This window comes from Aethalodelphis obliquidens, unplaced genomic scaffold (assembly GCF_003676395.1).
Source record: "Aethalodelphis obliquidens isolate GAN/ISIS:26980383/991018 unplaced genomic scaffold, ASM367639v1 scaffold23, whole genome shotgun sequence".
NCBI lineage: Eukaryota > Metazoa > Chordata > Mammalia > Artiodactyla > Delphinidae > Aethalodelphis > Aethalodelphis obliquidens.
The window spans coordinates 9,914,554-9,927,487 of record NW_020837967.1 but is presented as its reverse complement, the minus strand read 5'-3'; the positions used below and the strand labels follow the sequence as shown (position 1 = coordinate 9,927,487).

The 12,934-nt window shown below is 45.6% G+C and overlaps 1 long non-coding RNA gene across 1 annotated transcript in view; it reads right to left on the bottom strand.

The window, feature by feature from the left end:
• The window catches only part of LOC113628313 (uncharacterized), a 66,443-nt gene that overhangs the window by 7,659 nt on the left and 45,850 nt on the right, over positions 1–12,934 (bottom strand). Inside the window, exon 3 of the long non-coding RNA XR_003435982.1 lies at positions 8,254–8,470. This is a non-coding gene — a long non-coding RNA (uncharacterized LOC113628313). The remainder of the gene's footprint in view (positions 1–8,253; positions 8,471–12,934) is intronic.

Below are 12,934 nucleotides of genomic sequence, written 5' to 3'. Positions count from 1 at the left end.
CATCAGGCAACTCTGAGACACCAGCTGGGTGTCCTAGAATTTCACTCAGTTGTGACACTATCTACCTGGAGGTAGCACCAAATCCCACAGGTTAAGGGCTCGGTCCCACCTGGGATGCCAGTTGCAAGGAACAGGTCCCCAGGTCACCTGCAACTTCTGTCTGACTTGGCTACAAGTCAGAGATTCCCACAACCCCCTCCTCAGGTTCTATTAATTTGCCAGGGTAGCTCACAGAACTCAACTTACATTTACAGTTTATTAAACGATAGAGTAATACAGAAGAACAGCCACAAGAGGAGATACACAGGGCAGGCCTGGGAGGGTCCGGAGCACAGGCACTCCTGTCCCTGTGGAGTTGGGGTGTGTCACCCTCCTGGTATGTGGATGTGTTCATCAACCTGGAAACTCCTGGACCCCCCATACCATTGGGATTTTACGGAGCCCTCATCACGTGGGAAATCAATATGCTCTCCCTCTCCAGCTTCTCTCCACTCTGGGGAATGGGGGTGGGGCGAAAATTCCAAGCCTCTAATCATGGTTTGGTCTTTCTGGTGACCAGCCGCCTTTCAGGAGTCCACCCAGAATCGCCTCCTTGGAACAAAGGACTCTCCTATCACCCAGGAAATCCCAAGGGATTTAGGAGCTCAGTGTCAGGAACTGGGGCCAAAGACCAAATGTTAGAACAAAAGATGCTCCTGGTGGTCTTATCACTTAGGAAATTACAAGGGTTTTTAAAGCTCCGTCCCAGGAATCAGGGGCAGAAACCGAAATATATATTTTCTATTATCTCACACAATATCTTCAACATGAAGAACAGAAGCTCAGATCCTCTCAGAGAACTGAGCTGAAGTTAATATTGGTGCAAGCAGGACTGTTGTGTACAGTTGTATACGTTGCACACTGCACAACGTAAATTGAGTGGTGCCCCCTAGAGTTGTGTGGAGACTGTCCCAAGCAACTTTTCAGTTGTCCCTCGAGTGACATGGTATCGGTGCCTCCATGTAGCCTTGGACTCGCCATAAAAAGGGTACATGTTTTGCTTTCCTAGCAGGGATGTTAGATGCCAACTCCCTGATCTCCACTCCCTTTGTCACTGTGAAATTGAGCTGGCTGGCTTTTAGAGTTCAGAATCAACATCTTCTCTATGCAATATTCATGGGAGGGAGAAGAGACTTTTATATTACCTTTTATCTCACAGTTTCAATGATATACTTCACACATCAGTTTTAAACCAATGTGTCTCAAGTAGTATGAACTGTGGGTAGTAGGCAGGGGATGAGGTCTCCGAGTTCAGGAGAGGTTTATCAGAATTCTATGTGGGATGGGGAATTACGTGTAATTGCAAAAAGCTATAAAATAGCGTTTTATATTACAGAGAAATGATTTCTGGTAACATTATCTGAAGAAAACAAAGGTCGACAAAATCTCCCCTGGGCTGACAGGCAGGTGACTCTCAGGCAGGTGGGATGTACTCCTTCAGGGAACATATTGGATCCCTTATGGAAGGAAAGGGACATTCCTTTTTTTTTTTAAAAAAAAAAAAAAAAAGCAAAATGGATCATGGGTTACAACAGGAACACTCCGTAAACTACCACATATAGGTTAACCTGACTAGAGGTCATATATGTTGAGGTCCTATCAGAACACAATAATAAAAGCAGGCTTGCAATCTGACAGACCCTTGGCTCTACCATCCTTTAGCTGTGTGATCTTGGACAAATTATTTAACCTCTCTGAGCCTCCGTTTTATCATCGTAAACTGGGGCTACTTACCAGTCATTATCTCACAGGAAAAACCCTATGAAAAAATAACGCACATAAAAAAGCAAGCCCCACAAAGCCCTCACTAGACGGTAGCTGTTATTACTATAACCATCCTGAACATTTTAAAACATCTTTTGATTTCATAACTGTTACCCAAACTGTTCCCTTTCTTAGAGAAATCAGAGATCCTGAATCTGTCTGTGTGTGTTTAAATATTTTAGTGTGAAATGCAAGTGACATTTGCCTATATCCACTGTGAGAAAAAAGTCACCAGTGGCTTAGCCTACCACCAAACTAGCCACCAGAGACAAGTAAGAACGTCCGTGCTTCCAGGAAGCCCTCGTGATTTTTGGAGGCATGCCTCCCAGAGAGAGGAATTCCTGGGAGCCCTGGAGCAGGGGAAAATCACGGAGCGGAAGATCTAGCGGGGTGCAGTTACCTCCATACTCAGGGCTGATGCTTGCTTGCAGGACACAGCTCCGGATTATTTTCCAAATCCAGATAAAAGAGAGACCAAGCCAGCTCAGGCTCTGTCTCTTTGACTCTCCACGCCCACCCAGATTCAAAGACAGCCAAAAATCTGGGTGTTTTGGCCCTGTATAGATAAAATCCTCATTCTTTTAAATTGAATATTTTCACATTTTTATTTGGATGTTTGACAGCGTGTATTTATGTACTTATGTATGCCCTACCTACCTCCCCCGAGGGTTCAAGATGGCAACATCACAAAGACAGCCTTAGGTTATAATTTGCTCTAAAAACCTTCCAACACAAGCCTGACAAAAACAGTGTCTGAAGAGGAGTTCTGGGCCTATGTAAGCATAACACCATTGATTTCTGTAGTAAATGGAAATAATAAAAAACATATTAGGCATAAAATCGAATCCGCAAATGTATCTTAAAATGCCAGCATGAACACAATCATTTTAACCAGATGAGAACGCTCTTCATTACTCTAAAATTAATCCACAGACCCATCTGCATTATTCTTTATGTCTGACACCAACACAGTTTCAAAGGCAAGCTTCCTGAAACTAGGGTTATGCCCGTACAACTCTGATCAAATGTGATGAGAACAAAAATTCAGTAGGCCCTTAAGTGAGAAAAGAAAGAACACGCTAGGGAATTCCCTGGCGGTCCAGTTGCTGGGACTCAGTGCTTTCACTGCCAGGGCCCAGGGTCCAAACCCTGGTTGAGGAACTAAGATCCTGCAAGCTGTGCGGCACAGCCAAAAGAAAAACAAAGAAAGAACATACTTTATGCCACGTCAGGATGAAGGCTTCATTTCTTCACACCAATCATATGATCCAGCCGTGAACGGAAATCACCAAATAATAAATAGCAACCACGAGAGTGACAGCTACCATCCCCTGTGCCGTTTCTAGCCGCCAGTTATAGTTCACTTTAAATACACAAAAGAAAATGTTGCTGAATGAGGGCCTGCCCCTAGTTTGGGTTCAGTACTTTACATCATTAGATCTTCATTGTCATCATGATATTTTATTAATAATAAATTAAAAATAAGGAAGGGGGTTCGTTTATAAATTATACAGGCATTCAATTCCGGCCTATAGTCTAAGCAGCGCTTTGCAAAGAATGCATTTTCTCAGGCCAATAGATAGAAACATTCCCCGGGGTGGAGTGTGGATTTGCACACATGGCGGCTTCACCAAGAGTCCATTAGGCTCCGTCCAGGCTCACGTACATGTAGCTGCCTTCGGAGGACACGTCTCACTACATGCCAGACACAAGACGGCCTCCTTGGGCTTCACTGTAAGCCCGTGAGGAAGGCGTTAGTTAGTGTGTTTGCCTTCCAGTGGGAGGAACCAGGGCCCAGAGACCTCAGGCCACAAGTAGGAGAACACAGTCCTGTCTGCTGGGCCCCCAGAACCTTCACGCTGTCCACCCTGTCTCCACACTCTTTTCCAATCTTTAATTCTTATTCTCACGTCACAAGACTTCTTACCTTCAGTACGAAGAGTATTAGTGGAATAAAGCTCATTGTCAAACGTTATCATTTTCCTTATTCGTCTTGAGAATAAAACAAAAACACTAAAATTATGGGCTTGCTGTTCAACCCCCTGGCACACAGACCTGGGGGTATGGCCACACTTGAAGGAGGTCAATCCAGTCAGTACCCAAAAGAATCAGGAGGAGAATCTGACAGCTGCCATGCTGACTCCTGGTGACCAGTACGCAAACTTCCTTTTCATTCACAGCACAGGCCGCATTTGGTTTCCCAGAGAGATTGTCAGTTAATTGGGAACAAGCACAGTACCCTACACTGTAATTCTCCCCACAGAGGCTAAAACATGCAGCATAGCCCTATGCTTTGATATGGTGAGTATATCACATGATGTGATGTGTTCAATAAATAAAACTTGCTTGCGTCAAGACGGTGCCTGTCCATCCCGCGCCAGTCCAGCCCTCGGGAAATGCTGAGGAGATGACAACAGATATAAGCCTCACAGGTACTTGAATTTAACCTCCACAACTCTTCAGACGCTCACAGTCATCACCAAACCCAGCCTTTTTAATAATCACTTAGAACTTCTTCAGCGCTAAACCACTTCCTAATCTTTTTTTTTTTTTTTTTTTGCGGTACGCAGGCCTCTCACTGTTGTGGCCTCTCCCGTTTTTAGTAAAAATAACCCAAAAGCAATGGCAAATCTGCCATCTTTCACTCTGTGTGGTCCAGAGTTTTTCTCAAACGATTCTAGAATTTAGCTTTCAGACTTTTCTCCTGCCTGGAGAGCACAAGGGCTTTAATATTGAGAGTGAGCATCCTGGCAGCTTTGAGTCCTCTTTCTCTCGTGTCTGCTGAGCCAGGCTTGCCTCTGAAGCAGAGGGTAAGATGTGAGCCAGGGGCTGCTGTACGAATGACGAGGGGGCTCTTGGTTCCTCTCACGTGGGCTGACGTGTGCTATTAGGTGTGGTAATGCGCACTTGTTTCCCATCCAAGGAATACAGACTTTTTTCAAGCATTTGACTTTTTCTATGCATTTTTCTTTGAGAATCTTGAAAAGACAATGCCAAGCTGCTGTTAAACTGTGGGAACATGCAGATCATCCAGTACAAACATGTGCCATTTCCTTCCTGCCATTTTCTCACCCTTCTAAAGAATAGCAGGTTTTTTCATTGCTGTTTTTAACAGGATCAAAAGGGTTACCCCGCAGTACCATTGATGGAGGCCTCCCAGCCGAAAGCTTACAGTAACCACCATTCTTACAGGCCATATCCTGCCATTGATTTTTACATAGAACTCCCCATTGATTGCAATAGGGAGTTTTTCCCCTAGATCGATGGCAGGATATAGCTAGTGGCATTAAGCACAGATAAAAGACCCTTGAGTTAACTGTCAACAGAACGAAAATTTAGATGTAAACTCATTTAACAAAAATTGGCTTTCAAAGGTTCGTCAGAAAAGAAAGCATTTCAAAATGCCTTCCCCCCGCCCACCCCTTAAGTTCAATGTAAATAAGATTTCTTATTACCAAATCATGATTTCCTTAGATGTGTCTTTTTGCTTTTCATGTTTATCAAAATCCCATTCTCATTAGTACTTCTAATAGATTTTAAAAAAATTTTTAAAGAAATGTGGGGTTTTCCCTCAAACAGTATAATATTTAGTGGGGAAGAAAGATGGGTACATATATAACTCTAGATCAAAGTGGGAGGAAAAAAGGAAGAGAGTAGAGAAGGGAGAGAGTGTTTCAAACTGGACAACCATTTTGCACTGGGGAGAGTGCTAAGTACTAGGGGTCTGCCTCATGGAGGAAAAGTCATCAAGACCTGTAATCATTTATAGATGTGGATTTTAACACTGGTTCACCACGTAGAACAGGCATGGAAACGTGATTTCAAATTTGCTGACAAACTTATGGTTTCCAGTCCAACCTGTAAAGAGCTTGGAAGATGCCACCCCATCCTAACAACAAGTAAAAGGTTAACAAACTGAAAATCAACAGCTCTTCTTAGAGCCAGCAGAGAAGTGAGGTCACAGGACAAACTGCCGCCTTCCAAATTAGAGATACTAAGAGGCAAATACAGAAAATCACGACTTACTGGAGAGAAACCCACAAGCCACAACCCTCCTGGGAACCAGTGCCGGGCAGGAAAACCTCAACTGTAATGGACTGGACTTGAACTGAATTGCTGGAGCCTCAGTGTGGACAAGTCTGAGAGTTAAAAAATCCAGGGAGGGGACTTCCCTGGTGGTGCAGTTGTTAAGAATCCGCCTGCCAGTGCAGGGGACACGGGTTCGAGCCCTGGTCTGGGAAGCTCCCACAGGCCGTGGAGCAATGAAGCCCATGCACCACAGCTAATGAGCCCGCTTGCCACAACTACTGAAGCCTGTGCGCCTAGAGCCTGTGCTCTGCACAAGAGAAGCCACCGCAGTGAGAAGCCTGCGCACCTCAATGAAGAGTAGCCCCCGCTCGCTGCAACTGGAGAAAGCCCGCGCGCAGCAATGAAGACCCAACGCAGCCAAAAATAAATAAATAAAATTAAAAAAAAAAACCTCCAGGGAGGCCCAGTCATGGGGGGGCATGGGGGGGCATGGGGGGGAAGGGGGTGTGGGGGAGGAGGGGGTGGAGGTATGGGGAGCATGGGGGGAGGGGGCATGGGGGGGAGGGGTGGGGGCGTAGGGGACGGTGGGGGGGAGAGGGCGCTCCCACACTTTGATGAGTTTAGCCTCCTAGAGCTCTATCTGGTTCTCATAGTGAAGATCATAGAAAAGTCCCTGAGTGCTTCAGCCAGGGAGAGAAGAAGAAGCATCGTGAAATATCCCTGACACTCCATTCTATTAACCAGGGCTGCCCTCAGGAGAGACTAGTTAACCTGAACCTCATCTGTTGAGGTTTCTTCAGACCTCACGGACCAGGGGGAGTGGAAATACCCAACTCCAGCCCCCCATCCTATCCCATCTAAGGGACAGACGGTAGAGCCAAGAAGCATGTGTGAAGTCCACTGTCCAGAGTCGTAGGCTCACCAAGACTGAGACCTCATCCTGGGACCACAGCACATTCCTCACCAGCCACACCCAACCTCACCATCACAGCACTAAAGGCCTCCTTACAGCAGTGCCTTCTACCCAGCTCAGCATGTCCACTATCAAGGGAAAAATGACAAATTTGCTGCCAAATTTGTGAACGTAACCATATAAAACTGTCTTGAAGCTTTCATCAGTCTGAACAACTTAGGTTAGCGCCAGGAACTCTGAAACAGTTTTCTAATTAGTGGGGGAATCAGGTGGAGTTGATTCATGTATATTTGAAATTAACATTAATCTCATTCAAACATGTTTAATGAATAATCATTAAAATTTGATATAAGTAGACTTCACAAATCTATTCCATTTTTAACAGAGGAATTGTGTGGGTAAAATGAAGCACAATAGAGCTTTGCTCCCTGGACACAACACCATCTGACTGACAGATTAAAAAGATTCTGTCAGCCTCATGTTTCAAAATACTTTTTTAGTTTTAGGTGGTTTCTTTATTTGTCCCCATGTTCATACACCCACGTAATGAATCTCAGATTTTACACAAAAGAAGTTGCTTACATTGACATCCTGGAAGTGAAATCTTAAATTTGAGGAAATGGCTATGAACACTGGCAAACTTACAGTTAGTACGTCTCAGACATTAAAAGATGCCGATTTCCCCCAATTCCTTCTGTGCCAGATAAAATCATTACACAAGATTAGAAACCCAGAAGGTGGGAATTGCTTCCCTACCTGAAAAGTGACCTGAGTGGACGTCTGGCTTCCCACCTCCTCCTTGAGACAGTTCGATTCCTCTCTCCTTCTCTCTGGGGCAGAGATGCTCTCCAGCCATACCCAGAAGCTGTCCCAGCTTCTTTCTAGCCCAGCAGACAGGGGTTCTCAGAACATAAATTAAGCACTTCTACTAGTTAAGCACATGGACGCATAAGAGATTTACCAGGGGGGCTGGGGGTAGCGTCTGTCTTTCCGTAGGGTTGTTTGTATTCACTCTCAGCTCTTCACTTTTGTATGCACACACAAGTGCACACACACTCACTGGAAATTAGGACGGGTTCTCTGGAGTTTTGCAGGCTGTCCGGAGTCGGCCTGCGTGCATTGCTTATAGCCATGAACATCATCAGAGCTGTCCAACGTATGTTCCTGGATTTTCTTCTGAGCACAGAGTAGGATTGCAATTCCTCGCCCTCCTAGCCAGGCGTGGGCCTGGGATCAGCTCTGGCAGGAAAGGCAATGGGGTGATACACCTCCCTTCAAGGGGGAGCTTGAAAAGCCAGTACGTGACTCGCATTCTTTTTCCTCAAGTTGCCACATTGGCTGCTCTTTTAGCTGGCATTGTTCTATCAGACTGGGTCCTAGAGATGGCTACAAGGCAGGAGACAGACGAGTGCATGGACAGAAAATATACCCTATTTTTTCACACTACTGAGATTTAAAGGGTGTTCTTCACCCTAGCTTAACCTCGCCTCTATGGCTGAGATACTAACCTTGAAAATCCCCCAGACTTCTGAGAAACTCTTGTGTTTACACGGCCTGTCTTCGAGCAGAGTCCTAGAGATCAGCACTTTCTCTGTGTGCCTTCTCTGAGCGCCGATGGAAGCCCGTCCTGCTAAGGCCAGCACAGACGCCTGCTGGTTTCCATATCTGCCACATGCTTCGCAAAAGCTCCCAAAGCTCTTGACATCAGATCTGGGCTGCGCGTTTCTGCAAAGACAAAAGGTCACTTTAAGAGTCCAAGCCTTTTGCTTTTGAAGCGAACTCTTGGTCCTTACCCCTTTCCTACCTGAACTCACTCTCTCATAAATTCAAACAAGATAACTAGCCCATCAGACATTAATAAAGACATAAGGCCGCCGACCCATTTTGGGAAATACGCACTTAGTCATCCATTTCTCCACCTAACTATTCATCTGCCCCCACTTCCAGGAATTATTTCTGTCGAGAACAGCAGTTATCCGTCCTCCAGCTCCCAGTCTTCCTTGGCTCAGCCGTCTCTCAACCCATAATAAGGCAATTTGAAACACAAACCAACTCAGGGAAGTGGCCCGTCTCTGAGCACGTGTGTTGCTGCCTTGGGCTCTTCCACGAGCCCCTCTGCTGGGACTGCCCAGTCAGCACCCTCAGCTGCCGCCCTGGGATTCTCACCTTCCACCTGCACACAAACAATAAGGACCGAATCTCCAGTTGCAGCTTTCTGCAAACTTTAGATTCATTAGCCTGAAGTTTAAAAAAAAAAAAAATTCAGTTGATAATATCAGAACTTACTCTCTCCCACAGGCCTAAAAGAAAAGAAACTTAAGCGGAAAAAAATACAGTGACACTGAAATATTCAAATATGGGATTTACATGACAACGGGGGAATAAATTCCATTTTTCACCACTCTACCTGCAAATGATTACAGAGCAGTAAAATCATTGGTACAGCAAAAGCAAATCATCGAGACTAAACCTAGAAGTTCAAAAGATTGATGGAAATCTTTTGCTCATTTCCAAAACAAAGGCAGCAAGAGACACCTGACTACACCCTGGATAACTAGGCTTTCTTTCCAACCTCCATCACTGAGCTTTTCTTCTCATGTCAAAGTCCTCTCTGCTGAGACAATCCGTATTGTGGGTTCGATTATGCCCCGTTGTCCTGAAGACATTTCTGTTTAGAAAAAGTGAGGCCTCTCTGGGTTAGGTGGCCCTTTTTTATGCTTCCCCAGTAGTCCCTGCATCCGGCTCGTGTGTGCTGTTCACACTGCAGGGGGCCCATCTGGCACCCTTATCTGACGGTGCATTCCTTCAGGGAGGGACCACCTCTGATTTCACTGCTGCATCCTTGGCAGTGAGCATCACGCCTGGCACAGAGCAGACACGTGCTGAATATTGAATGTCGAGGGCTTTTTAATGATGCCACCTTTGAGTATCCCAGACTCTCCGCTTCCAGGATAGGGGTCAGGACAGAGCCAGGGTCCAGGACAGCAGTAAGGGGACGGCCGAGTTCCCTTCACGAGCTCTTCTCCCAGGAAGGAGCAGGTCAGGCCTGAGAAGGAGAATTCTCCTGGCTCAGGCTTCTCACTACTTAGGGGACCGTCAGGCCAAGTTACTGGGGGGAGGGTGGGGCCTTCTGCCTTCTCCAGGCACCTTGCCCTCCCACCACCTCAATGTGTTCATCAGCTTGTAGGGGTTGCATGGGGGCTTTACTATGCAGGCACAGCCCATTAAATCATTGCCCACTGGTGACTAACTCCTCACCAGCCCTCTCCCCTCCCCAGCTGGGGCTTGGGGCTAAAGGTGTCAGCCCTCTAGTCATGCCTTGGTCCCAGCCACAAGCCATCTCGACAGCACACAAAATATACTCTTCCTCTTAAAAGCGAGCAGGACCCCGCAGGGCTCTCCGGGTACTAAAGCCCCTCCATGTCCCCTGCTTCTTGTTTGTAGAAAAAGGCTCTAGTCTCCTAGGCCTTTCCTGAGCTCCAAAGAACAGACTCAAGCAGTTACTAATTAGGGAAGTGGGGGAGCAGACACAAAGGAAAAGCAGTAAAGCAAGAAAAGTAATGATAACTTAAACAATAGCTCAGTGATAAAACAGAGCCCTAGTTTCTCCTCAAGGGATGTACACAAGAATCTGACATGTATCTTTGAGTTGTTCTGCAAGAACTAGTATCTCCTCCCACCCGCAGGTGAAGGATGGTGACTACCTGCTGACCACAAGCACAGAGGAGATCCCAGACTGGCTGGAACCAGAGGTTGATGATTAAGATTCCTGAAACATCACCCTGTCACCTCACCACCAACCAATCAGAAGAAAGTCCATGAACGGCAACCCCAAATGTTGCCTTTAAAAACCCTTCCCTGAAAGCCATGGGGAAGTTCGGGTCTTTTGCACACAAGCTGCTTGTTCTCTTTGCTGGGTCCTGCAACAAACACTACACTTTTCTTCGTCCAAACTGGGTGTCAGTAGATTGGTTTTGTGGGCAAGTGGACCCAAGTTCGGTTCAGTTGCACTCTGGAGATGCCAAAGATTTCAGGAATTATGACGGGAACGAGGGACACTCTTTTCTCCCTGACCCTGAACACTAATGCAATGACATCATTGTTTACTTTTGAACCCATTTTTCCATCTATTGTCTGTCTTTCCTACTAGAATGAAAGCTCATTAAGGTCCAGGACTCAATCTCAGGACTCAGATGTACTCAACAGACACCTGCTAGGTGAGGGAGTGAGTGAGTGAAAAAGCCTGGGGGTCACAGGTACACAACTGCTCAGAGCCACAGACCTGGGTGTTTGGACTCTTCCTTCCAGGCTCTGCCTCTAACACCAGGAGGTCTGCAAACAGGAGTTCCAAGTCTCTTCCTCTGCAATCCAAGGAAACCGAAAGCCCTTTTTGAGAGCTGTGTTAGTTTGCTAGGACTGCCATAAAACAAAGTACCAAAACTCAGCGATTTAAAACAACAGAAACTTATTCTCTCACTTTCTGAGCCTAGACGGCTGAAATCAAGTTGTCAACAGGACCGCGCTCCCTCTGAAGGCTCTAGAAAAGAATCTTGCCTAGACTCTTCCTGGCAGTGCCAGCATCCTCAGTGCTCCCTGGCTTCTACCTGCATCACTCCAATCTCTTCTCCGTCTTCACGTGGCCTTCTCCCCTGTGTGTCTGTGTGTCTCTTCTTTTCTTCTTATGAGGACACCAGTCATTGGATTAGAGCCCATGCCATCAATCCAATATGACCAGGATAATCTCATCTTAATGTGATTACACCTATAAATGTATCTAGTTCCAAATAAGGTTCCATTCACAAGTACTGGGGTTAGAACTTCAACATCTCTTACGGGGGAAGAAATTCAAAGCCCAAAGCATTGATTAGATTAGTCACGTGGTGCACATGGGAACTACTTTAAGAATCAACCAGTCCTTCCATCTTGATCTTGAATTCAGGCTACACAGTGTCTCCCGGGACACAGACAAAGGAGTCTCCATGTGGCATCTTTTTATCAAGAAGCTCATCAATCTCAAACACAGGGAATTTTGGAAGAAACTGCAGTAGAGAGTTTCTGAAATCTTTATTAAGTGTCAGGGAAGAGGATAAACAGAATACAAAGCAAGTATTTAGGTGACAGACATTAGTAAGGAAGGGGAACCATCCTAGTGTTTCTAAGAAGACTAGGATTTTGGAATGGAGATAGGTCCAAACTTTTAATAGAAAAGTGAACAAGTTTAGTCTTAGCAGTGAAAATATATTTACCAAGTGCACAAATTTCTGAAGAAGAAACGTGAGAAATGACCCCAGAAGCCCAGATTCCAATGGCTTTTCTCTACACAAAAAAACTAAAACTGCTTCCCAGTAATGCCCAAACTACCAGATGGTAGTGGACAAATTCCATGAACAGGTATTTGTTCTATATTATCCCAAATGTCCAACTGTCAGGTGGTTGTCGTGGTCAGAAGTACAGTCCTGTTTCCCTTCCCCGCCCTGACTGCCGTAGGAGGGTCATGTGAACGTCACTAAGAGGACTGCTCAATTACCAGAAGAATTGTGAGTCTGTGGAAAAATCAAATGCAGCAGAGGGCGTGGAGTCCGTGATTGCCAAACGGGAGTGTATTCCACTCCTAAGCTGACTGACAGCTTGATTTGGGCTCAGGAGAAGCAGTTACTGAAGGAGGACATACCATCTCTCTCTGCGATTCATAGCATGAGAAGACCTTAAGAGAAGGGCATTTCATTTGGTTCAATACTGCACTCTCCCCAAATAAAGCACACTTCCACATGAAATTGTATAACTTTGGAGATTTATTTCAGTCCCAGAAGATTTCAGATACACAGATATTTCACGTTCACTGAAAGAGAGATCAGAAAAGAGTAACATTAGAAATGATACAGAAGGAATTTAATCATGGACCCAGCACACAAAATGATCAGCTGAGACTCCACTTTGAAGCAAGTGTCTAAGGAAATCAGGAGTGGTTGTTTCATCTTCAGAGGCTGATCTGTGTGAACAGGAAGGACCAGCGCCATGGAGCCATTTAGAGAGAGGCCATAGGACAGGCTATCAGAAAAATCAAGTCATCCTCCATCTGAAAGAGCCTTGAGAAGCTGTACTTTCTTCAGTAATTTATATTTTGTAATGCTGGTTCTAAAATTGAGGACAAGGGTGCTAGGTGGGGTGGAGAGAGCATTTTGGAATTAA